The 24,731-nt window shown below is 44.6% G+C and overlaps 1 pseudogene; it reads left to right on the top strand.

Annotated features, from left to right (window-relative positions):
• The first annotated feature begins 258 nt into the window (after positions 1 to 258).
• On the top strand, positions 259 to 13,832 carry LOC147964366 (uncharacterized; annotated as a pseudogene).
• The last annotated feature ends 10,899 nt before the right edge of the window (positions 13,833 to 24,731 follow it).

The raw sequence follows: 24,731 nt of genomic DNA on the forward strand, positions 1-24,731 counted from the left end.
TCTCGAATGTTTCAGCTCCCACGACGCCTCTCCGCCTCCTGTGTCCGAGTGTAGTAGGTGAGGCCGACTGGTGGGAAAATGTTTGAGTGGCTGGACCGTATCCGAGTGGATATCCCGGGATGCGTATCCGAATGCGCGTGTGGTCCGGAGACCTTCCAATGATGGTGTCGGGCCCTAGATGGGCCTTAGATGTCAGGTCCATGGCCCTACCCTTTATAGATCTCTTTATCTGTTTTTATTTGGCAGAAAGAAGAGGGGGAGGAGCCGACGGGGCGAATGGTCCATGCTACCAAGAGGCCGAAGGTCAACCTGGTGCAAACTAAGAGCATCAGTACTCTCAAGGATGAAATAGTTGTACCCAGGGGTACTCTCGTGACTTGCATTGCAGGTATAAATCTGCAGCCTGAAGATGTTGGCGCTGCTATTCAATTTCTGGAGTTCTGCCGCTCATTTGGCGAGGTAATTATGGAAAGCAAATATTATGTTTTATTTATCATTTCATGTTGCATTGAACCATTAATGCATCCACTCATTTCTAAATCTGGTTTATGCTAACTAGTTATGGTTAGTTAAGTTGCCTGAGAATGTTGCCGAGCTAAACAATTATGTTGTTCTCTTATTACTTCTGTCTTGTTAACACAAAATAAGTCATCAACTTGAGGCGCATATTTTTTATGATTTCTAAATTTATAATCTAAAGAAAGTTTATTTGCATTTTATTTTATAATCTGGCACCAAACTTGTTATAAGTTTCCATAAATGAAAATGTTTAACTGCTCTTAGCTGCCTGCTTGCTTTAAGAGACCTTTTCTTCTGTATTATAATAAACAGAATAATGCACCACATGATTTAAGCAGATCTGCAAAATAGGGAAGGGGCTACCAGAAGAAATTCTCAAAGACTTAACTCAACTCGAAGAGGTGTCTTCAGTTGTTGCAGACGTTCACATAAATCTTCTATCTATTATAGAAAATGGCAAATATAAGTAAGCATACTCACAAACTTCTATGCCCTTGTAGTTTTGCCCATGCAGTTAATAAATGAGTAAATGACGTTATTTTTTTCTTAGCCCTTTTAATAAGTATCCAAGACAAGGAGATGAGTGGATAAGAAAAGTTTGGATAAGAAAAGTAGGCGAATACATCACTTTGGCGTTACATGCAGAAGATTTCACCCTTCACAGCTTAAATCAAGGGGTATCGGGTTATAAAAAATTGAACCATTCTTGTAAGCTGGAGTGTTGAGTATCGTGATTATTAGGAAAGTTAGGATAGCGTAGGATATTATTCTACCTTGCCTTGTACTCCAAGATGATCATGTATTTCTATATATATGTCCATGAGGCTCAAGCAATACAACGACAATTCCACCAAAACCCTTTCTCCCTTCCAACATGGTATCTATCGCAAGTCGATCCTAAACCCTAGCCGCCGCTGCTTCCGCACCCGTGCGCCGCCCCCGGGGCGGTCGGCCTCCATGACTGCCGCCGGGGGCCGCGCCACCCGTACCTAGGGTTCGGCCGTCGGCCGTGTTGGCCGTCTGCCCTAGAGAGTCTTTTTCCCCGATCCTTTGATCCGGGTTTTCTCTCTCTCGCCGGTCACTTTGATCGGCGTCTCTTTTTTGGTTTTCCGGTCTATGTGATCCGGTTTGCGTCGCCCATCGCCGCCGTCGATCCCGTGCGCCTCTACTCCAACACCGGCGCGATCGGCCGGCTTCTTCACCGACCCGACAGCCTCGCGCGTCGTCCGCGCGTCTGCCCGTCGGTCGCCCCGACCCGGCGGCCTCGCTCGGCGTCCTTGCGTCGGCCCGCCGGTCGCCCCGACCCGGCGGCCTCGCGTCATGCAGCGGCTCTACACCGCCGCCCTTCGTGCGACGGCTCGCCCGTCGATCTACGCCGGCCGTCACCGCCCTGCTTCAACCGGGACACCTACTTCACCCCGACCCGGCGGCCTCACGCCATGTGGCGGCCAATCATAGCCGCCCTGCCACCCGCCGTCGTTGGCTTCATCTTGGACTCCGCCGCCACCGCGCCTCCACCGAGCGGCGTCTCCAACCTCGCACGCGATCGGATTGATCACCCGCCCGCCGCCGCGATCCGCCTCATCTACGCCGTGCGACCGACCTGGCCCGTCGGTTGCGTGCGCCTCCGCAGGCCCCATGAAGACCGTCCCGAGTTCAGCGCGCCCCTCTACCGATCGAGCAATGGGCTGCCGCTGTGTCGCCCCGTCGGGCCGCAGCGCCGCCGCCCCGTGGTTCTTCTCCTAGCTGCACCGACCCGCGTCACCGCTGCGTCGCCCCTTCGGGCCGTAGTACCATGGCCCGCGGTCCACCGCCGCCCAGAGACCGTCCGCTCCAGGTCGTCCCCATGGCAGCACCGACCCTCGCGTCGTCGCTGCGTCGCCCCGTCGGGCCGTAGCAAGCATGGCACGCGGTCCACGCCGGTGTCCCCGGGCTTGGCAAACCCGCCGCGACGCGTCGTCAACAACGTCTTCTTCCCGGCGCACCACTACTTCGACACCACTGCGCCCATGCTAACTCGGCGCGCTCTTGTGCCCGCGGCTCCACGGCGACATCCTCGACACCGGCTCCCCGACTCAACATCGACCACGACATTCTACGCGCGGCTACCTCGACCACGGCTACACCACCCTCGGCTCTCGGCTACATCGACAAACGGCACAAAGGGCTATCGCCTGCTTGAGCAACCTCGTTGGTTTCCACTCCAGCCACGACTCCACGATGAGTCGACCATTACAACTGTGGAGGGGTGTCCGTCGGCTTGTCTTCGGATTCTTCTCCAGTCTCACCGTCTGCGTCGCTACCGTCGTGACTGCGGGGGGATGTTGAGTATCCTGATTATTAGAAAATCTAGGACAGCGTAGGATATTATTCTACCTTGCCTTGTACTCCAAGATGATCATGTACTACTATATATATGCCCATGAGGCTCAAGCAATACAACTACAATTCCACCAAAACCCTTTCTCCCTTCCAACATGGAGGTTCTGAATTGTCTGTGTGATGAGGCATTGTCTTCTGGGTAAGTACATGCTACCATATTTTCTGGAATACTTCACTTCACTACTGTCATACTCCCTCTGTTCCTAAATATTTGTCCTTTTAGAGATTTTAAATGGACTACCACATACGGATGTATATAGACATATTTTAGAATGTAGATTCACTCATTTTGCTCCGTATATAGTCACTTGTTGAAATTTTTAGAAAGACAAATATTTAGAAACGGAGGGAGTATTAATTATCTTGTAACTTCATTCAGAAAGTTGAGGACCTATATTGACATTGAAGAAAAAAAATGTGTGACCAAACAAAAAATCAAAGCTGCAACCAGAAAGGTAATTATCTTGGGAAGTTCCTTTTTTGTGGTCAAATCACTTGGTTGACCTTAATGATCATCGTTTTGTGTCTTGTTTCATAGCAAAAGGAGCTGAAAAGAAGACATAATGACATGACTAAAACAATTGAAGGAGGAGATATTGCTAACAATGAGGAAGCTAATGATATCCTTTCTCAAATAAAGGAAGCAGAAGAAGTCAAGCAGGCAGCCCGGAATGGTCTGTAGCAGTATGGCTTGATTTATCTTCATTTCCTACATTTAATTTGTTTAGCTTTGTTCATTTGTTCTGTTCTTAGTCTGTTTGATATCTTTCACTTTTGTTTATTATATTATTTCACATCTACACCATCCTGCATCATTTAATATGTATATATTTTTTCTAGAAAATATCTTTGTAATATAAGTACTTTACTAGGTTTTATTATTCCGTCTCCCTATAGTCCACAAAAACATTTTTTTGCATACTTTTTGTCAAACTTTTAAAACTTTAACCACCAATATCTTCTAGAATATTTTGACTGAGTGAGTGAAAGATCATACCAAAATGGATACTAATTTTTTATGTAGTATTTTGGAGATTGTGCTAATGTTTAATAAAAACATTGTCTTCTTAAAGACCGGAGGGAGCAGTAGAAGAAAATGGTCAACATAAAGACTGGTCGGAGTATCTAACTTTCACAAACATCAAATTTTCTGCCAACATCCATGAATATGTACTGACTGTGGGTTAACAAATGGATAAATTCAATTATTTATTATATAAACATATTGTTGGAGTAGTCCAATCCAATTTTTTCATGCATGTGGACATTCTTTTGAAACCCTGGACAGTGGAACAATCAATCTACGATAATTTTCATTAATAGAAACAGTGATGTTACAAATATGAATGAAAGAAAACTACAAAAGGCCTATGGATAAAAGAGAGAGTCGTCCAATTCCAGCTCTATGTATCATGATCATTGTACTAGAAGTTTAGCAAGGACCACTCCTGGAAACAAACAGCATGTTTGTCCCTGATTTTAAATTTAAGTAGAATCATCTTTAAGGGCATATCTCCAATTCTGAAAGGTTGGACTGGATTTTCTGAATATCTTCCCATTTCTCTGAAGCCAGATGTTCCAGCCCCAATATAACAATCTCCATACAAATATCATTTGGTAGATCCTCAAGAGCCAACAATGTATCTTCATAGACAGAAGTACCAGTAACTTTGAGCAAAATTGCAATCCCAAAACAGATACATAAGTGTTTCTTCACAATGATGATTACATATATGACAAGAGTGATCAGTCATCATGAAACCTTTTCATTCCAGCAAGGATCTTGTGTTAATTCTACTCCATCTGTTCCTAAATATATGTCTTTTAAGAGAATTTCAATATTAACTACATACGGATGTATATAGATGTATTCTAGAGTACAGATTTACTCATTTTGCTTCGTATGTAGTACATATTGAAATCTCTAAAAAGTCCTATATTTAGGAACGGAGGGAGTATTCTGCATGGCTAACGAGAAGAAAATCTTATGCTTGAATCTACTAGAAATCTTCCAGATTAACTTGAAAACTTTTGGAGCCTCAAAAACTCCCATCAGGTGTTTATACATTTTTTTAAAGGAGAATTTGGCAGCAATTCTATTGCGGTGCCATCTGTCCTTACTATTCTGATCAGCCACTGGGATTATACTTGGGACTTGAAAAAATTGATTATAGGCTGGATTAGACAAAGGCATATGAAAATTATCAGGCCAATCACTTCTTGCACTAAAATTTGGCAAAGATTCTTTTTCATTTCTAGCAAAAGAATGCAACTCAGGGAATTTCTAAAGCAATGACAAGTTAGGCCATTTATACTGCCAGAAAAGACTTGTGTCCACTTGTCCCACAGACCATGAGGCAAAATATCTTCAAGAGGGCAGGAGCAATGCATGTGGACATAACCATCCAAGAGAAGATAACCATGTTTTTTTTTTCTTTCCGAGTGAATAGGTGTAGAGTCTTTTCAGCCTTAGGCTTATATTATAGTCACATATCTAACCATGTAGTTAGGATTTAATGTTTAACCTTTTTCTTGGATTAGCACAGAGACATGAAAGGATATACTAATGAAATAATTAGTATATGTAAGGCTTAATATATTCTAGGTTATTTTGCACTAATTAATATGTATAAATTAATTTAAGAGGGGAACTGATACGGATACGACAATAGTGTTTATGGATATGGATAGTGATACTACAAAAGGAAGAATATGGTACTATGCAGATACCTTAATTTAATTCATATGTGCTCCATGATGTTGTAACAATTGGATGGAACTTTTTTTTAACTCATGATAAATGCAACTTGACTATCCTTTTAGAGTCAAGTAAATCAAGATTGCTATCTGTTGGCTAACTTGTTTCCACTATAGTTCTTTGTGTTCCCCTTTTCTGGCACATCTTTTTAGACAAAAAGCTCTAGATGAACCCGACTTTGATTTAACGAAGCCATCGACCAGTCAGGAAATACAACAGACCTTGGCAACACAATGGCTGGACCGATACAATGGGGTTTACTGGAGAGCAAACACAACTACAACCATTACAGTCAAGCACCTATCAAAAGGAACAGAAGAGAGCACACCTAGCAAAAGACGAGGCACACACCATGCTTGGCACTGAAGAAATCATGGCCGAAGCAGCCAAGGAAAACATGATCGACCATCCTAGGGGAACTATTCTCCATGTGGCACCTTGGGACTACAGGAAGCACAAGACCTTCTATCTCTATCACTTAAGGGGGACCCTACCCCTCGTCTTGGAACGAAAGGCGACACTCTGTTGGAATTAATAAATGCACACCCGAGAGCTAGAAGGATGCCGGACTCGTAGTGTGAAGTAGCCCTAGAGCGACCACCTAGACTTGGGATATACCTTGCCAGCAACTCGCCGCTGTCCAAGCACAACCAAAAGTAGATGGAAAGCTACCGGGGATAGCCGCCGAAGGAGGCAACAGGGAACCGAGATGACACGAAGAACAGCAAGGGATCAGAGCAACCAGCCGCAAAGAAATTTGTAGGAGACCTCGGCTTCCGCCGCACCACTGTCACCAGGAAGGGGAACCCTATCCCCTTCTGCCAGGATCAAAGATGTTGGAATGATGAAACTGAGTAACACAAACCGTCATCAGAGAGCACCAACATGAAGGACGTTTCTGTCCCATCTCTCTCTCTCTCTCTCCACTTTTTTGTGAATATCTTCATCATGGCACCTGATTGTAAGATTTTACACCCCCCTTACCTGAAATACTTGAATTCCTCGTGGGAGGGGTGTACCAGATTCATATTAAATCCACTGCCTATGACTTTAAGGTTTGTATTTGCATGGTCATTGATCAACTAACTAAAAGTCAATGTAAGCTATTGATCCAACTTGATGGGAAGAGTAAGAAGGTTTTTGAGATGCAACAACAACCTGGCATTATCCTTGTGGCGAGAATAAGACGTTAGACACCACTGAGCCCATTGTTGTTTATCCTGCCAAAATACAAGCAACTGCGACAAGGATGGATACACTAACGACAATAAAAATATGAATGTCGCATAGTGTTATACATGTGACACCAACCTACCAATTTTAATGTCGAAATCCTTGCTCTTTTCACCATTGGGCAGCTTCCATTTTTGGCCTACTACTGCTAGAGAACTTAGATCACCATTTGGTGAATGCACCAGGTCGATCCCTCATGGCACCTTCAAGAGTCATGGTGATCCTAAGACACCCACCCGGTTAATTTTAGAGGGACATACACATGATAAATGTCATCCGATATGGTAGTGAACTCAATGAAGATTCATCATGTGGCAAAAAAGGGATATATATATATATAGTAAGGTCATAATGGCAATCCAAATTAACCCAAGTAGGTCAAAGGGGAGGGGTGGAGAGGGGAAGTAGTAGAGGATGGAGAAGGAGAGGCAAAAAGGCACTGTAGAGGTAGAGCCATTGAGATAATGGTCAAGAATTATTGTCGCAGAGTAGCAAAGAGTCTGAGAAAAGAGTTGAGAGAAGAAAGGTCGGGCCTTGAAGAAGAAGCATACCTAGACGACTCATAGTAACATGACTCACTTCTTACGGTGGTGGCAATAAAGAGAGCCAATAGGGGCTACTTCTTCATGGAATCTGCTACACACCCTCCTTGGCTCCATTTTCCCTATGATACTTTAGGTGTGAAACCCTAATCCTAAGAGGCTCTTTGCCTTATGTAATGCTTTTATTACCCTTAGAAAAATCCACATTTTTTTGGTGTCACCCGAACCATCTAGGTGCTCTCCAAGCAAAAGTTTATAGGATGATGGCCCTCGTGTTTGCTTTGGGTCGCATGGATGCTATGCCAATGCCAAGATGATGCCATGACATCCCCATCCTAGAGTGTGCTAAATTGTTATGGGAAGTTATCGCAATATCGTGGAACCATGGAGGAATAGAAGATTTTGCAAACCTCATAAAAGCAAGACTTGATGCCAACAATGGTCCTACTAGTATAAGGACGTGTTGTCATGGCCTCGCTTTCGCCAATCGTAAGCTACATGCTAGGTCAGCTAATAAGGTTGGTCTATACTACAACCGAGCATTAATTTCAAGATGAGTGTTTTGTTGCTTCCCTTTGCCATTTACAACAAGTGCATCGCTTGGTTACCAGAGTAGCATATCATATCGGCATGACCGTGAAATTTTGAAATCCGGTGAACTTACAAGTGACATGAGATCTTGTAGTTCTATGAGATATCAGTGTTTTCAAAGGGTAGCCATTCAACTCGCCAAGGCATATTAAATGAGATGGTGTACCACAAGTAAATGGCTCATCCTTCAAACGGGTAAATGGTACCTTTCTATTGAAGTCATTTGTCAGCATATGTGCTTTTCTAGATAAACCTGACAATGGAGACAATCACTAATCGCTCCCCTAAACTACGACAATAGAATGTGTTGTCTTTCCAAGGGTGGAGATGTCATCATGCTCATAACGGACCAGTGCATGCGGTTTGCAAGGGAGATAATGCGAACGTAAATTAATTAGGCTTGTTCACTTGCTTTGGTTATATCTTAAGTTACTACCTTATCAATCAGTTACCATAATATTAGGTTCCATGTTTGTGTGATTCTTATAAGATTAGACTCGTTATTTTAGGGGCAGAAGGCAATAATATTTATCTCTCTTATCACTACTGCATGTGTTGTCATCCTACACATCCTTTCAATTCTACAAATCCCCTTTTCTCTTTGATCTCATACCATCGCGACCCTAGGACATAAGGTTCGATGACATAAGTTACGTCTTGCGTTGCCAACTTAATTTCCAAGATCAAGCAACGAGGATGTGGCAACTTGGCATCAAAGCCATTGTCATTGTTTATCAATGCGCAACTAATGTGGCCATGACTCAGCTCGCACTAAAATATAAGTATCAAAGTGTGTACGGAGCAACCGAGCCAAATTGTTTATTATGTGTAACAACTAACCATTAGCAACACAAAATTTGTTGTCATGCACTACGAACCCACAAACATCAATGTGTTCTGCATGTGATGAGAAGAACGCAACACCCGTCATTGGGCCCTTAGACATACATGACATGCTGCCAACACCGGCAAGATCCAAGTTGTTGTTATCAACATACATATAGCCACACAAACATCATTACGAATTCCTCATGTCGTCGATGTTGCTGTTATTTTGGCATCACCATTGTTGTTAACCGCCAGGATGCTCATCATGTATCCTGCCAAGTTGGAGTTGCTTGAGCTTTGCTCACATTTGCTGCCTCATACTAAATGTTGGTGGACCACCGCTAGAAAGGGCTTATGCCTCAAATAAGAGGAGTCATTCTGCCGAGGTTAAGACTGGTTGTTGGCCAATTACAACATGATGATAAGGTGTCTTGCTAGTGGGAGAAATGTGGATGCACATGGCATGCAAGAGAAGCATATAGTCGACTCTTTTGTCCAAAAAGAATATAATCAACACTTAGTCGTCTTCGTTTATTTTGTTTGGTCCACTTGTATTTGAGTCGATTATCCTCCTTGACTGCCCAATATGTTGCATGATCTCCTTTATACGCACACTTTGTCCTACCAAACTTCTTCCTTATTGTTTTCCGTGCCATATTTCACTCTTTGTGTCTTTGTCATGGCACCATGGAATTATATTTTTGCATCTTGTTTCTCGTCCTACTATCCATCACACTTCTTACTGTGTTCCCCATCGGGACACAATAGTGTTCACTCGGAATCTAGTCTATGTTAAATAGAGGGTATCTATGGTGAATCTAGCTGGTGGTAGTGTGAACTTGTACAATTGGTGTTAAGAGTTTAGAGAAGGTGTGGGCCATGGGCTGCTTGAGGTTTAGAGCAAACGCTCCTAAAGCCAGGTCTGGCAGTAATATTGATAAGGTGTCATAACTTGTCCTACTTAAAGGGGTGGATATCAGATACACGTTAAAATTTCTAACTGAGAATTTGATATCGTGATCTATTTCCTTCAATATGATAGAAAAGTCAGTCTTCAATCAGAACCAAAGTAATTAATCCCTATTTATTTGTAATAAGGTAGAGCTGAGGCAATCACGAGGAACCCCATTAGTCTGAACTTAACACAATCTTTCATTGGCAACATTCAGTATGTAAAATAAGTATAATCCGAATGTGTAAGGTTTTCTTTTTCAATTAATTTGGCCTCTACTTGCAGCTTCTGGTTTGTTTTTCTGTTCATAATTTGCATAATGTGAAGTCTTAGACTGGCCGGGTAGTTTATTTTCCAGAACGTGAATTAGCTGAAAAAGCTCTCTTACTATTTCAAGCATAAACTGATTGTTTATTTTACTAATTACCACAACCAAACTAAGCCTAATTTAGTTGGTGTGGGAGGTGTAGACGTATGCATCATCACTTAGGTCCGAGTCTCATTTGACATGTGAGTTACGGTGCCTTTCTTATACTTCTGTTTTGTCATGTGATGTGTTAAAAGTCAAAGCTTTGTTCAGAAAAAAGTGGTATGTAGCTGTTCTGTATTAATTTTCTTCTTGTACTTCCCAACTGTGCCAGAATCAGAGGAGCTGGAACGTGTTCATAGGACCACTCCTGTTATGGTAGACAATGGAGTAAAATACTGGAAGCTGGGTGGCTATTGTAATAACAATACAAACATAATGCGTCAAGGTTTGTAATTATTTGAGGCTTTCTCCTCCTCTCGCGACCGCGTCGCCGCCCCCCCCCCCCCCCCCCCCCCCCCGCGCGGGCGACCGGCCGCGCACCAGGCCTCCTCCCTCCAGGCCCTCCCTCCCTCCTCCCTTCCCGCCGCCGGCTTGGCCCGGGGCTGCTGGTGGCGGCGGCCTCCTGGCCCTTCCCCTCCCGGTCGCTCTCCGGCGCGGGCGGAGCTGCTCCGGGGGGTGCGTTTAGGCGGCAGCGGTCTGGCGTGGCGGCGGGGTTCTGTGGCGCATGCAGGCGAGCAGCTGGGCGGCGGCGCTGCCGTTGGCGGCGCGGCGGCGGGATCTGGCGTCGCCCGCTCAGCCCAGATCTGGGCCCTCCGGGCCCCATTTGGGCCTGGGCGGGCCGGCGGCGGGGATGGTCTCTGGCGTGGCTTCTGGGAGGCGGAGGAGATGCGACGAGCGGCTGGGTGCCGGCGACGACGACGCCGGCCTACTGCATCGCGGCCGGCAGGGCTTAACGGGCCCGCTTCGGGCCTGGCTGGGCCAGGGGTGGCCCGGCATGCCCCGCTGCCGCGTCTGGACGGCTATCGCGACGGTGCCGGAGGCACGGGCCTCCCGCACGACGGCGGTGGAGGTGGTTCCCTCCCGCTCGACGTCGGTGTTGCTGCTCCTGTCGTGGTGAGCTTCTCTCTGGTCCTCTTGGCCTCGTGGTGGAGTGTTCGTAGTGAGGCGGCGTGTGTGGCGGCGGTACTACGTTGGCGCATGGTGGTGGGCGACGGTTTGGCAGGTCGGTTCCGTCCGGTTGGGCGGTTGGGGTTGGAATGCGGGAGAAATCCCTGCCGGCTTCGGCCTGGACGCGGTGACACCTGCGGGTGCCACCATTCCTTCCTGGAGGGTGTCGGTGGTATCCACCCCCCACCTCCCTCCGCGTGCCCGGGGAAACCTGAGGACTCGTCCGGGCAGCAGCGTCGTCGGCGTCGCATCCCTTCTTGGAGGTGCTGCTTGGTACACGGCGGGTCGGAGCCTTGGTCTGTGGTGATTTGTGTCCGGTGGGCGCCGCGGTGGCGGGTCATCCGCGCTTTGCCAAGCTGCCGTGGTTGGCATTTGTGTCTTCTTCTTTTTCTTGGTGTGTTGTGCTGTTCGCCACAGCGTTATCTGTACTTGATGTTGGTTGCTGTGGAATACAAAGCGGAGGGAAACCCTTTTTCGGTAATTATTTTGAGGTAAGATTTTATTTTACTCATTAGCAATATATATATATATATATATATATATATATATATATATATATATATATAGTGACTAGCAATACCATGTTTTTATCAGAACTCGTTGATGAAAATAGAACCAAGAAAAAAGACATCTGGTTCATGTTCACTGAAGACGAACATAAAATAGTTCAAGATCATGTAACTACAAGGTAACGAGTTCACCTCACCAATTTATTTTTCAGCATCTTTCTTTCCGAAAGCTTGTATATATATTCCTGTCTTACAGTATGTTGTCAAAAGGCTTTCCTTGGCTATCCATTTCACATGTTCATGAAAAAGCAGTAGCCAGCACTTACCATCACCAGTATTTCTTCTGCATGTTACCTATCTACCACCACTTTCTCCTTCCATCATGATCTGATGCTTCCATTACCCGCTGTTCAGGGGGCATCTAGGGTTGGGGTTGTTCTACTATCCCATGTGGGAACTAACAAGATGAACAAATTTTGATTGGTGATATGGTTATTTTTTTTAGGAAATTTACCAATTTACTTTGAAAGGTTCTCAAAATAAACTTAGGTGAACTTTTTGTACTACTTGTGTTTTTTCGGATGCTTGAATAATGTAGTCTAGAGCCCCTAAACAGTTAGTTTATGCCTTAATTTCATGCACTTTTGGTCCTCTGTTTCTTTTTGGAAACGTATAGCCTGAGTCTTAGCTTCTTTACATTTGGTCTCGAGATAAAATATTCTTTGTATACTATACTATTATAACAAATATATAAACATAAAACGGTAAACGGAGAGAATATACGGAAATGGAAACAAAAATTTGCAAAATAGAAATGAAAACAGAATTTTTTACGCGGAAACCGAAAAAACGGAACAATGCTTTCCTGCATAACAGACACGGAAAACGGAACTTTTCATTTTTGTAAATATGGAATTTCCGTTTATACTATGGGCCAATGACTGCTTTGTAACTCAATCATCAAACAACACATAATGAGACAGTGAGCAAAATGGTCCTTGTGAGGCTCAACTTATACTATACCACACATGTACTCAACAAGATCAACACAATTATCGAGTGTTACTACAATACTACGCTAAGTCACTAACCTAATCATATATTGCTAAAAAAACCTAATCATATTATTTTATAGCCATGTTAAAAATTGGTTAAGTTTTTTGGCTTGCTTATGTTTTTCTCTATGGTTCAAGGGGTTTTCAAGTTTCCGTCAACATCCACTTTTCTTGACGTGCCTGCTCCATATTCGCACCATGTTTGTTTCATGTATCATCTATTTTCATATTCATTTCGAGGGTTTTTGTATTCATTTCCGCTTCCGCAAACAAAATATGAAAACAAATGTGATGGCACTCAGTTCCGTTTGTTTTCGCTCTGTTTTCATCCCTAGTTCCAGGAAACACCACATTTTCTTTTACAACCACATCGTCACTATTTGTATTCTAACAGCAAAGCATCTATAAACCCCTGCCCATGCTATATCAGGAAACATACGTAAAAGATAATAGCAGAGATGTGCAGAAATTTGCACAGGGGATCTCAGTTTGTTTCTTAAAACCCCTTGCCCATGCTAGATCAGGAAAAGACTAGTTCGTGTAACAGAATATCGCTTATGCTAGTGTTGCTGGTATTGCCCCAGAAATAATACTTTTAGCTAGTTTATTTATATATGTTAGATAGGATAAAACCATATTTTATATATGCCACCATAACGTGTGTCGTTGCATCGAACTACCTAAGTATTTGCGCTCTTAGTATCTTTGATGATTATTGATCTAAGTATTTAGTTCAGAGTGGGAGTTGTGAATTCTTCTAATCTTGTGTTGATGTTCTGTTTTGGCAGGTGAATGTACTACCCACCCTAGCCAAGACCTGGGAACATGTGCAATGGCAGTATTTTTATACATGAAAGTTCTTTACAGAACAACAAACAGTTCTCAAAGATTTAGTCACAGCATTCGAATACAAACCTTGTGGCATGTTTGTCCTTTTCCATATGGAAACTCAGCATGACTTTGTACACTAGTAGAAAAAGGGCCTGTTGTTCCGGTTTGTAAGGGTCTTTTGTCCCGATTCCTGAACCGGGACTAAAGGGTTTGTACTAATGCCCTGTCCCTTTAATCCCGGTTCAATCCAGAACCGGGACAGATGGGTCTCCACGTGGCCTGTGCGCGGAGCCCAGGCAGGAGGGCCTTTGGTCTCGGTTGGTGGCACCAACCGGGACCAATAGGCATCCACGCGTCAGCATTTCTGTGGCTGGGGTTTTTGTTTTTTTTAAAGGGGGGGGGTATTGGAGGTTTTGGGGGGTTAATTTAGGTGTTTCATATATTGTGTTAGCTAGCTATAATTAATAGAGAGAAGTATCCTCTCTTATGTCCGTGCTTGGTCGACGCTACGTACTATACATACGTATAGAGAGGACTAGACACGCTAGGTAGCTAGTAAGCAAACGAAGGAAACAGAAGATCGTCATGAACATATATGCATACAGAGAGAAGTGATATCGACCACCTCTTCTTCTCCGAGAGATTGGTCGAACAACAAGTTCTCGTATATCTATCCGACACTATCGGCTACATATATACAATAATTATCTGTTACAAATATAATCTCCTAACATACGGACTCATGGTCCACATAGTATTCTCCGTCTTCAGCGATCACGTGGTCAAGAAAGAATGCCGTCAATTCCTCTTGAATTGCTCGCATGCGAGCTGGTGCTAGGAGTTCATCCCGCTTCCGAAACATCTAATTTGAAGAAGGGGGTCAATACATATATATATATATATGAATGAATGAAACTCAACACAAATGATGGTAATAAAATAAAATTGTGAATGTTGTTATTTACACACTTCATATTGTTCGTCAGAGTAGCCCCGCTCACAGGTCGTGTGGCGGATGGACTCGCAAACGTAGTATCCACATAAATCATTCCCTTGTTCCTGCCACAACCACTTTACAAGAAATAGAGGTCAATCAAACTGATAAGCAAGAATGCCAAATGGTATTGATGAAACTAGCTCTTGAATCAATAGGAGATGCGCGGAACATGCTACTATAGTACTTACTTTCAGGTGTCTAAATTGCAGCTTCTTCGGGAGTCCCGGAGCTTTTTTGGTGAATTTTTTCCAAACCCTGCCAGACAAAGAAAACAATTACTTGATATATCAGGAAATGAACAAAGTTGCTGATATGGTGGATAATGATTGATTTAACTTACTTCTCGAGCATTTGAGTCATGTCCGCATAGTCCTGGGGATCTTTTCGTCTTGAGTCTAAGACGGTTACTAGTCCCTGCTCAAACTTAATCTCTAGGAGAATATAGTGGAAACTGCACACGCATGCATAACTCATCAATTACATTACTATAACCTTGACTAATATATAAGGGAAACCGAATACGCACAAGACAGTAACACTCACTTGAAGTTGTAAGGAAAGAGTATTATATCTTTGTTTTCGTTTATTACCAACGATCATAGCAAGTTGGCCTCGGTATCTGCGGCATGAAATTTAACCTGAGTTGCATCTATGATATTTGTGTTAATGAACCCAATATCACCGATTTGTCTTTTCTTCAATTCGACGATCTTCAATCTGCATAATATAGTGAGGATAATTATAAATACATGCAATGAAAGAGCTGAGCTATATAGAGAGACTTAATGACAGAAGTAGTACTACTTACAGACAGTAGCAGGTGATCGTTGCTTTATCGAGGGCCAATTGATTGAAAAACTGAAAGAACTCCTCAAATGGAACAGGCAACAGATCAATTCCAATGAGGTCATGCTCCTTTTTAACTCTCACATACAAAGTACTCCTCTCCCCAGACTCTCTGTAGATTTTCAAGTACCAATCATGCAATCTTCGCATCATCATTGATAGAGATCTTTTATCTTTGACGAGAGGCTTCCCGTACTCGTATCTTTGTATCAGCACCTCCATGAAATCATAATGTACATCGTCGGGCAGGTAATCTCCAAGATTGCTATAACCGGGCACCATCCTCGGATCATTAGCGACGATGTCGCTAGGCACCTTGAGCGGGGGGCACGATTGCTTCGCTTGTTCACCGAGCTGGGAAATTTGTTTCCCAGCTCGTCGTTCTTTCAGCCTTTGATCACTGACAGTACTTTCCGACCGCTCCGCTTCGGCAAATTCCTTTCCAATAATGCGCTCATAGTTTCCTTTCGGCGGGGACTTGGGTGGTTTTGTCAAGGAAGCCAGAGTGCGCTTCGCTTTCACCGGATCTACCTTCTCCTCCGGAGGTGGATGTTTCTTTGCTTTCACCCCTTCAAAGAAGTTCCTCACTTCTTCTCGCGCGATCTCGGTGTTCTCCTCCGGGGTCCTCTCGTATGGTAACTTCTCTGGAGTCTTCAGAGAAGGACCGAATCTGTATGTCCACCCGCCTCTGGCTGTACTGCTAGACGCCTGCAGAGCAGACGGAGCGGTTGTCTTCTTTACTTGCTTACGAGGCGGAGGAGAAGGACTACGACGCGCCGGAGAAGCCGGAGCGGCAGCAGGTCTCTTCCGCTCTTGCTGACGAGGCGGAGAAGGAGGAGGCTGGCTGCTCATGCGCGCCGACGCAGGCGGAGAATGAGGCGGAGTGCCGCCACGCGCCGGAGAAGGAGCCGGCCGAGTGCCCTGATCGTCACTCGCCAGAGGAGGAGGCGGTGGAGGAGGCGGAGTGCCCTGACTCGCCGTAGGAGGAGGAGGAGGCGGAGGCGTCCAGTTCGGAAGGTTGATGAGCTCCTTCCGCCATAGGAATGGAGTCTTCAGAGCAGAACCCAACCGAGTCTCCCCTTCACCGGTAGGGTGGTCAAGCTGGAGGTCCTCAAATCCCTCCCTTATTTCATCCACCATCACCCTAGCATATCCTTCTGAAATCGGCCGGCAGTGAAAAGTTGCGCCGGGTTCAGTAGGAAAAACAGAGCCAACAGCCGCCTTGACCTTCATATTAATCCATTGCGTCATAAGGTGGCAATTTTGAGACTCCATGATAGCATCCACGGGATAGCTGGCAAGAGCCGTCAAGACATGCTTCGGCTGAAGCAGCTCGGTGGAAGCCATGCTGCTTCTCCGCTGAGATGGCGGGGTAGCTTCGGGGGAAGCTTCGGCAGTTCGTTTGCTGTGATTTGCTTCTCGTTCCTCTATCGCTTGTACCCTAGTGTGCAGCGCCTGCAGTTGGGTCTGCTCCACTTTCTTCCTCCTCTCGTGGCATTTGTAACCGCCTGCGTCCAGAAACCCAGCCTTCCACGGAATGGAGCCTGGCGTGCCTCGTGTCCGTTCAGGGTGCTCAGGATTCCGGAGGGCCATTGTGAGCTCCTCGTTCTCTCTGTCTGGAATGAACGTCCCTTGCTGCGCTGCTTCGATATAGTGCTTAAGCCTCTTGACTGGTATTTCCATTTTCTTGTCCGTCCAAATGCACTTCCCTGATACAGGGTCCAAGGTTCCGCCAGCCCCGAAGAACCAAGTCTGGCAACGGTCTGGCCAGTTAATTGTCTCTGGTTCGATCCCTTTATCAACCAGATCATTCTCAATCTTGTCCCACTTAGGCCGGGCTGCGAGGTAGCCACCTAACCCCTTGCGATGGTGATGCTTCTTCTTCACAGCATTTTGCTTGTTTGTCGCCGACATCTTCTTACTCTTTTCCGATGTCTTGTGGGCCACAAATGCGGACCAGTGATCTCTGATCTTCTCATATCTGCCCTTGAATTCTGGTGTCTCTTTATTTTCGACAAACTTATTCGGCTCTTTCTTCCACCTCCTGAATAGTTCTGCCATCCTCTTAAGAGCAAAAGACTTGATTAATTGCTCTTTAACTGGCTTCTCCGGATCATCCTCTGGCGGTAGGGTGAAATTTGACTTCAGCTCAATCCAAAGATCATTTTTCTGCATATCATTGACATAAGACACCTCAGGGTCTTCTGTAGCCGGCTTTAACCATTGCTGGATGCTGATCGGGATCTTGTCCCTAACCAAAACCCCGCACTGAGCAACAAATGCGCTCTTTGTCCTGAGGGGTTCAATCGGTTGGCCGTTGGGCGCGATTGCTATGATCTCAAACTTTTCATCCGAGCTCAACTTTCTCTTCGGGCCTCGTCTCTTTACCGAAGTTGTGCTCGATTCAGAGGGCTAGAAAAAAGAACAAAGACTTAATTAATATGTGTACATGCCAAAACAATGAATGCATCAATTAGCTTGTCAGCGGAAGCTTAACTAATATATATACCTGGCCGGACTCGGTTCGGTCACCGGAGACGTCATCTCGGTCTCCTTTTTGCACCGGCATTGTGTCACCGGAGCTGTCCTCACGGTCTCCTTCTTGCACCGGCATTAGGTCACCGGAGCCATCATAATCATAGCCATCTGCTTCCAGACCATCGGTGTCGTTGAGAAACAACGAGCAGACGACATCACTTCCTCGTGCGATTATGTCCCCCAACAACTCTTCTTGTACTTCGTCTCGGGCGGTGTCCATAGTTTCTTCAAATATTTACAACATGGCAATTATTATTCAAACATGACAGATGGATATATTAGTGGCAAACGTGGAACTAATTTTAATTAGTGGCCTCGACGCTGCTTCTCTAGGGTTTGGGGTGGCCTCGACGCTGCTTCTCTAGGGTTTGGGGTGGCCTCGAGAACGCTTCAAGGATAAAAAAAGAAGAGGAAGAAGAAAAAAAGAGGGGAAGAAAGAATAGGGGAGTAAGAACTCCTCTATTCTTTCTTCTCCTCTTTTTTTGTCTTCTTCTTCCTCTTTTTTTATCGGGAACGAGGGTCGTCGAGGGTCACCGAGCGGTAGAGGAACCCCTAAATAGCAAGTATCGTGGGTGTGAGATACATGTGGCCGTCGGTGTCGGACACTTCATCCACGTCCCACAAGTGACGTGGGCGTCGAACGAGGGTCGTCGAGGGTCAGGGTCGCCGAGCGGTAGAGGAAACCCTAAATCTATGAACAGAAAAAAATACTATTTTTTTCTGTTAATCTATCTTTTGCATACATATACACACATACATATACATATAATTAGGAAAAAACATATATGAATTTGCAAAAAAACAGGGGGGTAGGGGGGCGGTGCCGGCCCTGACCAAAGCGAAAGGCGACGGCGGCGTAGGGCGGCGACGGCGAGGCAGAGGCGGGGCGGCGACGGCGTACGGGCGCGACGCGGGGCGGCGACGGCGTCGGGGCGGCGCGGGGAGGTGACCGCGATGGCGCGGGGTGGCGCGCGGCGACAGAGTCGGGGCGGCGCGGGGTGGCGACGGCGTCTGGGCGGCGCAGGACGGCGTCGGAGGCAGGGGCGATGACGGCGACGGCGAGGCGCAGAGGGGCAGCCTGGCTGCGTCGGACGGGGAAGACGAACTGAATGGAAATTTTCACAAGTGCTAGTTATATAGACGAAGCATTAATCCCGGTTCGTGGCACCAACCGGGACCAATGCCACCTTTAGTCTCGGTTGGTGCCACCAACCGAGACCAAAGGCCTCTTTTCAGCAGTCGAAAGGGCGGGAAGCGGCAGCCTTTGGTCCCGGTTGGTGGCACCAACCGGGACTAAAGGGGGGCATTGGTCACGGTTTGTGCCATGAACCGTGACCAATGCCCCCTTTAGTCCCGGTTGGTGCCATCAACCGGGACCAAAGGCCTGTACCTGCCAAAGCCGCGGTGCGGTGGGATGTTTAGTCCCACCTCGCTAGCTCAGGAGCGGCCGCACCTATTTATAAGCGCTGCCGCGCCCTCTCCATCGAACTCCTCAGAACTGCAGGCCTTTGGGCCTAATCTCACACCGCTATGCCTGTGGGACTGCTGGGCCTTCTGCGGGCCTGAATCCTGGCCCATGGATGGGCTTCTAGTCGTATTCAGGCCGTGGTGGCCCAGTAGGTGGCATTTTTTTACTCTCTTTTTTTCATTTCTACTTAGAACTAAATACTTATAGTTTTTTAGTGATTTTTTTCTTTTAGGTCACAAAAATTATAAACTTTCTGTTAGTGCCATTAGTTTTAAAATTTGAATAGTTTAAATTTGAATTTTTTAAAATTTGTGCGAATCACTAGTTTATGAATAATTTTACCATAAAAATTGATTTTGAGTCATTCTTTTCCCTGCTATTTAATATTACAGTGTTTTATCATTATACTCAATTTGGTAATTTTAGTTAGTCATAACAAATATTATAGGCATTTTTTTCTTTTTTGCTATTTATTTCTTCATTTCTACTTAGAACAAAATACTTATAGTTTTTTAGTGATTTCTTTTTTCTTTTAGGTCACAAAAATTATAAACTTTGTGCATTATTTATTTTCTTTTGTTTTTGCTTTATTTTTTTAATTCTTTTTTCTTTTAGTTTTAAAAAAATTATAAACTTTCTACTAGTGCCACTAGTTTTCAAATTTGAAAACACTTTTTTAGTTTTTTGTTTTCTTTGTTGCTTTATTTATTTTATTTTGTTTCTACTTACAACAAAATACTTATTGTTGCTATTTTTATTTTTTTAGTTCTTTTGTTTTATTTTCTGTATTATTTATTTTCTCTTGTTTTTTGCTTTATTTTTTAATTCTTTTTACTTCTAGGTCAGCAAAATTATAAACTTTCTGTTAGTGCCATTAGTTTTAGAAAAATTATAAACTTTCTGTTAGTGCCATTAGTTTTCAAATTTGAATAGTTAAAATTTGAATTCTTTGAAATTTGTGTGAATCACAAGTTTGTGATTAACTTTACTAAAAAATGAACATAGATGCACCTATAGAAAAAATTCGACCTAAATTCATAGTTTTCAAATGAACTCTGAAAAAGTTGGCATAGCATACTCGTGGGTTACAAAGTTGGCATGGTATCATCATAATAGTTGCGGGAGAAAGTCTTCACTTTTTCTTCGCTTGTGTCATTTGCTTGTTGCGCCGTAACCATGGATAATCTTCATCGTTTATCAGGATGCTTGGGTCAGCCTTGACATTGAAGGGAGGAATTTCATGAAACTTTTCATAATCTTCAGACATGTCTGTCTTGCCCTCCACTCCCAGGATATCCCTTTTTTCTGAAAGAACTATGTGGCGCTTTGGCTCATCATATGATGTATTCGCTTCCTTATCTTTTATTTTTCTCGGTTTGGTAGACATGTCCTTCACGTAGATAACCTGTGCCACATCATTGGCTAGGACGAACGGTTTGTCAGTGTACCCAAGATTTTTCAGATCCATTGTTGTCATTCCGTACTGTGGGTCTACCTGTACCCCGCCGCCTGACAGATTGACCCATTTGCACTTAAACAAAGGGACCTTAAAATCATATTCATAGTCAAGTTCCCATATGTCCACTATGTAACCATAATATGTGTCCTTTCCACTCTCGGTTGCTGCATCAAAGCGGACACCGCTGTTTTGGTTGGTGCTCTTTTGATCTTGGGCGATCGTGTAAAATGTATTCCCATTTATCTCGTATCCTTTGTAAGTCAATACAGTCAAAGATGGTCCCCTAGACAACAAGTACAGCTCATCACAAACAGTGTTGTCACCTCTGAGACGTGTTTCCAACCAACTGCTGAAAGTCCTGATGTGTTCACATGTAATCCAGTCGTCGCACTGCTCCGGGTGTTTGGAGCGTAGACTGTTCTTGTGTTCATTGACATACGGGGTCACCAAGGTAGAGTTCTATAGAACTGTGTAGTGTGCTTGAGACCAAGAATATCCGTCCCTACATATTATTGAGTCACTTCCAAGAGTGCCTTTTCCAGTCAGTCTCCCCTCATACCGTGATTTAGGGAGACCTATCTTCTTAAGGCCAGGAATGAAGTCAACACAAAACCCGATAACATCCTCTGTTTGATGGCCCATGGAGATGCTTCCTTCTGGCCTAGCGCGGTTATAGACATATTTCTTTAGGACTCCCATGAACCTCTCAAAGGGGAACATATTGTGTAGAAATACGGGCCCTAGGATGACAATCTCGTCGACTAGATGAACTAGGACGTGTGTCATGATATTGAAGAAGGATGGTGGGAACACCAGCTCGAAACTGACAAGACATTGCGCCACATCACTCCTTAGCCTTGGTACGATTTCTGGATCGATCACCTTCTGAGAGATTGCATTGAGGAATGCACATAGCTTCACAATGGCTAATCGGACGTTTTTCGGTAGAAGCCCCCTCAATGCAACCGGAAGCAGTTGCGCCATAATCACGTGGCAGTCATGAGACTTTAGGTTCTGAAACTTTTTCTCTGGAATATTTATTATTCCCTTTATATTCGACGAGAAGCTAGTCATGACCTTCATACTGAGCAGGCATTCAAAGAAGATTTATTTCTCTTCTTTCGTAAGAGCGTAGCTGGCAGGACCTTTATACTGCTTCGGAGGCATGCCGTCTTTTTCGTGCAAACGTTGCAGGTCCTCCCATGCCTCAGGTGTATCTTTTGTCTTCCCATACACGCCCAAGAAGCCTAGCAGGTTCACCCAAAGGTTCTTCGTCACGTGCATCACGTCGATTGAAGAGCAGACCTCTAGGTCTTTCCAGTAGGGTAGGTCCCAAAATATAGATTTCTTCTTCCACATGGGTGCGTGTCCCTCAGCGTCATTCGGAACAGCTAGTCCGTTGGGACCCTTTCCAAAGATTGCGTGTAAATCATTAACCATAGCAAGTACGTGATCACCGGTACGCATGGCGGGCTTCTTCCGGTGATCTGCCTCGCCTTTGAAATGCTTGCCTTTCTTTCTACATTGATGGTTGGTCGGAAGAAATCGATGATGGCCCAGGTACACATTCTTCCTGCATTTGTCCAGGTATATACTTTCAGTGTCATCTAAACAGTGCGTGCATGTGTGGTATCCTTTGTTTGTCTATCCTGAAAGGTTACTGAGAGCTGGCCAATCATTGATGGTCACGAACAACAACGCCTTTAGGTTAAATTACTCCTGTCTGTGCGCATCCCACGTACGTACACCGTTTCCATTCCACAGCTGTAAAAGTTCTTCAACTAATGGCCTTAGGTACACATCAATGTCGTTGCCGGGTTGCTTAGGGCCTTGGATGAGAACTGGCATCATAATGAACTTCCGCTTCATGCACATCCAAGGAGGAAGGTTATACATACATAGAGTCACGGGCCAGGTGCTGTGATTGCTGCTCTGCTCCCCGAAAGGATTAATGTCATCCACGCTTAAAGCAAACCATACATTCCTTGGGTCCTTTGCAAACTCATCCCAGTACTTACTCTCGATTTTTCTCCACTGCGACCCGTCAGAGGGTGCTCTCAACTTCCCGTCTTTCTTCCGGTCCTCACTATGCCATCGCATCAACTTGGCATGCTCTTCGTTTCTGAACAGACGTTTCAACCGTGGTATTATAGGAGCATACCACATCACCTTCGCAGGAACCCTCTTCCTGGGGGGCTCGCCGTCAACATCACCAGGGTCATCTCGTCTGATCTTATACCGCAATGCACCGCATACCGGGCATGCGTTCAGATCCTTGTATGCACCGCGGTAGAGGATGCAGTCATTAGGGCATGCATGTATCTTCTCCACCTCCAATCGTAGAGGGCATATGACCTTCTTTGCTGCGTATGTACTGTCGGGCAATTCGTTATCCTTTGGAAGCTTCTTCTTCAATATTTTCAGTAGCTTCTCAAATCCTTTGTCAGCCACAACATTCTCTGCCTTCCACTGCAGCAATTCCAGTACGGTACCGAGCTTTGTGTTGCCATCTTTGCAATTGCGGTACAACCCTTTTTTGTGATCCTCTAACATGCGATCGAACTTCAGCTTCTCCTTTTGACTTTCGCATTGCGTCCTTGCATCGACAATGACCCGGTGGAGATCATCATCATTGGGCACATCGTCTGGTTCCTCTTGATCTTCAGCAGCTTCACCCGTTGCAGCATCATTGGGCACATCGTCTGGTTCCTCTTGATCTTCACCAGCTCCCCCCGTTGTAGCATCACCGTATTCAGGGGGCACATAGTTGTCATCGTACTCTTCTTCTTCGTCGTCTTCCATCATAACCCCTATTTCTCCGTGCCTCGTCCAAACATTATAGTGTGGCATGAAACCCTTGTAAAGCAGGTGGGAGTGAAGGATTTTCCGGTTAAAGTAAGACCTCGTATTCCCACATTCAGTGCATGGACAACACATAAAACCATTCTGCTTGTTTGCCTCAGCCGCATCGAGAAACTCATGCACGCCCTTAATGTACTCGGAGGTGTGTCTGTCACCGTACATCCATTGCCGGTTCATCTGCGTGCATTATATATAATTAAGTGTCCAAATTAATAGAAGTTCATCATCACATTAAAACCAAAGTACATACAAAGTTCTCATCTAACAACATATAGCTCTCCAGAGCATCTAATTAATTAAACCATACATTGAAACTACGTAAAACATTTCAATGCGAAAACAAATGCGATCATAATTGCAACCAAGGTAACAATTGATCCAACGGCATAATGATACCAAGCCTCGGTATGAATGGCATATTTTCTAATCTTTCTAATCTTCAAGCGCATTGCATCCATCTTGATCTTGTGATCATCGACGACATCTGCAACATGCAACTCCAATATCATCTTCTCCTCCTCAATTTTTTTTATTTTTTCCTTCAACAAATTGTTTTCTTCTTCAACTAAATTTAACCTCTCGACAATAGGGTCGGTTGGAATTTCCGATTCACATACATCCTACATAAATAAAATCTATGTCACGTTGGTCGGCATAATTTTCATAAACAATAAATGAACCAATAGTTATAAAGATAATATATATACCACATCCGAATCATAGACAGGACGAGAGCCGACGGGGGCGGATACCAAAACCATCGCACTATATAAGATGCAATAATAAAAGTAAGAAAATAATACAAGTATCTATGTAAACATACAAGTAAGAATATTTTTCCTTTCAGAAAGAAGATAAGAACAAGAGGCTCACCACGGTGGTGC

The sequence above is a fragment of the Triticum urartu genome, chromosome 6A, assembly GCF_056163025.1.
Source record: "Triticum urartu cultivar PI428250 chromosome 6A, HENAU_Tu73, whole genome shotgun sequence".
Lineage (NCBI taxonomy): Eukaryota > Viridiplantae > Streptophyta > Magnoliopsida > Poales > Poaceae > Triticum > Triticum urartu.